Source organism: Octodon degus, unplaced genomic scaffold (assembly GCF_000260255.1).
Source record: "Octodon degus isolate 3935 unplaced genomic scaffold, OctDeg1.0 scaffold01011, whole genome shotgun sequence".
NCBI classification, from domain to species: Eukaryota; Metazoa; Chordata; class Mammalia; order Rodentia; family Octodontidae; genus Octodon; species Octodon degus.
The window spans coordinates 10,894-13,719 of NW_004525587.1; the positions used below are offsets into that span (position 1 = coordinate 10,894).

A 2,826-nucleotide genomic window follows, 5' to 3' on the forward strand; every position below is an offset into this window, starting at 1 on the left:
ACAGCATGACCCTTCTTGACCTGCAAACAACTGGCACAAGAAAGAAACATAAATTATAGACTTAGAGCTCAAGCAACCTTGGTCTAGAAAGTTAGTAGTCCTCCTATGCTGTGACCAGTGGCACAGACAGTCTTAGGTGTGCAGAGACAAGGATCAGGGTTCAGTGCCACTCTGCCCTGTGACAAACGAAGCAAACAGCCTTGGACACAGCAGGATATGGAGCAGAAAGCTAGCACAAAACCCCACTCCACTCTGTGATCAGCATGAGAGAGGAGCAAACAGTGTGAAACAGGAAGCCATGTGAGGTCAGGGAGGAGACAGCTGCACATAGGACTGGGAGCAGATTTTGGCTATGGTTCTGAAGGTGACACAGCAACCCAAAGAGTGATGATGAGATGATCATGTGAGGAAAAGTGGGCAGGCCATCCAGAAAGAATCTGGCTGAAGACTCTGGCCCTAGCCCCCACTTTCAGAGTTCAAAATCAACCACATGCCCAGCACCAACCCTGCTGAATTTGTAGGATTACTAGGCCTGGGTCTAGGTTTTGACTCAATACAACCACAAAACTGTGGTTACCAAGGGAATAATTTTTCTTTGTATTAATTTATTTCATTTTTATGTCATTTTTATTTTGTTTTTTGTAACAATTTATTTTATTAATAGAAAATAAACACTTATTCTAGTTTAAAAGTCATTGTATTTAAAGTTACTAATGTTTTTTAAAAAATAGTCACTTAATAACCCTGCTTTGACTATGACAATGAAACTGTGACTTTAAAAAAGTATTTAGCACCATTTGTTCATAGGTCTATCACAATTTGTTCTTATAATTGCCTGGGAACTTTCCTGTCCATAAAGGACAGGAATTGCTGAGCTATATGAGAAAGCCTCTCTGGGACAGCCAATGGAATCTAAAACATCATCACAGAGGGGTTAATAGATATTCAGCATGGGGACTTGAACTATACAATAGTCCCCTCCCTTCCACGTAAGCTCAGAAGGGGTATGCTTCCAAAGCAATGAGGTATGAGCAGTCAGATTATTTGCTGTTAGAATCGTCTTTTCAGCTAATAACAGTGGATCTCTGGCATAGAATGCAATTGGTCCATCATGTCCTGTGATTGTAGGAAATTCTATAAATTGTTTGGACTTAGTTCAGTTTATTAAGAAATCACACTTTCTTAATAAGTTTCTCTACTCTGCCAGAGTAAGAGTCTGCCGGCTGAATATGCTTTATAAATATATACCACATGCACAGGCAATCATAGTGTAAAAACATACTCAGAATACTATATTATTTAAACCAATAGCTGTTTTAACAAAATATCTAAAATTAGAAAAGCAGTTGATAAAACTAAACCCAAAGTTATGACAAGGAAGATTCATTCTCACTCTCACTTATGCTGTGTTACTACTTAGAGGACTTTAACAAATCATAAGCCTATGAAGCCATTCCAAGAGAGGGTAAGCAGGCCCTTTCTGCTCATTCTTTCATTGCAGGATTCCTGTTGGACTTGGGCCAGATGCCAGCATTTCTAAATATTTCGCAAAAGTTTACAGAAGTGTACAAAAGCCTTCTATGCAAAAGAATATCTAATGCCTGTCTTTCTAAATCAGTGAGAAACAGTGCTCACCAGCGTTTCTTAATACAAAGGCAAAGGTAAGTCCACACACTTGATCAGATGTCAGAGGAACAGGAGGTGAGCTATTATGTCACCGTTAGAACTTTCACTACATTTTTTTCTGGATTCTGTTGACCCATGTGAGTAAAGTAGATTTTTGTGAGAGTAGTATTTGATAGCCAGGACCTCTTTTGGGCATTTCTTCCTAAATGGAATACACAACAGATATGGGAGTAGGGAGGTAACACAAAGAAGCTAGTCTTTCCAAATCAGAAGGATTTGATGAAGCCCATATATGCATTCAAGAAGCCCACGGGATCCTCTATCTGTGGGTAGTGGCTAATGTGCTCATCCAGGATCATCACTGTGGACTGCAGCAGTGTTTTGCTGTACAGCTCCAAAAAGTCTGGATAGGGATTTACAGGATCCATTGGCCCATAGATGAAATGAATGGGAATAGTGACAGAGGCAAGCGATCCCACCCAGCATCTTCTAAACTTCCTCTGATTGGTGTACTGCAAATGGCTGTTTATGACCAAGTTCTCATCATTGTTGTGGATCCCTGCCCACATGTCGCACAGCTCACTCTCAGATGGCCGAGTATATGATCCAAAGACTGGGGTGAGACCTTGAGAGAATACAAAGAATTTCATCAGCCTAGTGAGGATGGGTGACAGCACACCTCCATCTTTGAGTAGCTTTCGGAGAAGGAAAGGACGGTGAGTCTCAGAAAAGATTCCTCCATTTGACAGACAGAGACTCTATGGTAAGCCGACCAGAGCGATTTTGCTTGTACCTATAAAGCAGCTCCTGAGCACCAATATCTCTATAGTCATGAGACAACAGGTTGATTTTTCGGTTCTGGAGCCCCAGATGCCGCAAAAGGGCCTCCACAATACTGGCTTGCTCAAATATGGAATAGTGATGTGGTCTTGGTTTGTCACTGAAGTCAAAGCCTAGGAAGTCAAGGGCAATCACTAGATGAAACCTCAGGATCAGACCTTCCCAAATCTTGTGCCAATCATGGCTGGAAGTTGGAAAGCCATGTAAAAGCACAACTATCTCGAGTCTTCCGACCACACCCACAGAATCTTGGTAGAAGATGCGCAGTCCCTTGTAGGGGAAAAACTTGCCAGAAGTCTTCCACGAATGCAGAGCAGGGGAGAGCTGAGGGGATGGGATGTGCAAGGAGGCGGCGAGCAG

General features: G+C 42.0%; 1 pseudogene; it reads right to left on the reverse strand.

Moving 5' to 3' along the window:
- Nucleotides 1–1,892: 1,892 nt before the first annotated feature.
- Nucleotides 1,893–2,823, reverse strand: LOC101579049 (annotated as a pseudogene).
- Between the last annotated feature and the right edge of the window lie 3 nt (nt 2,824–2,826).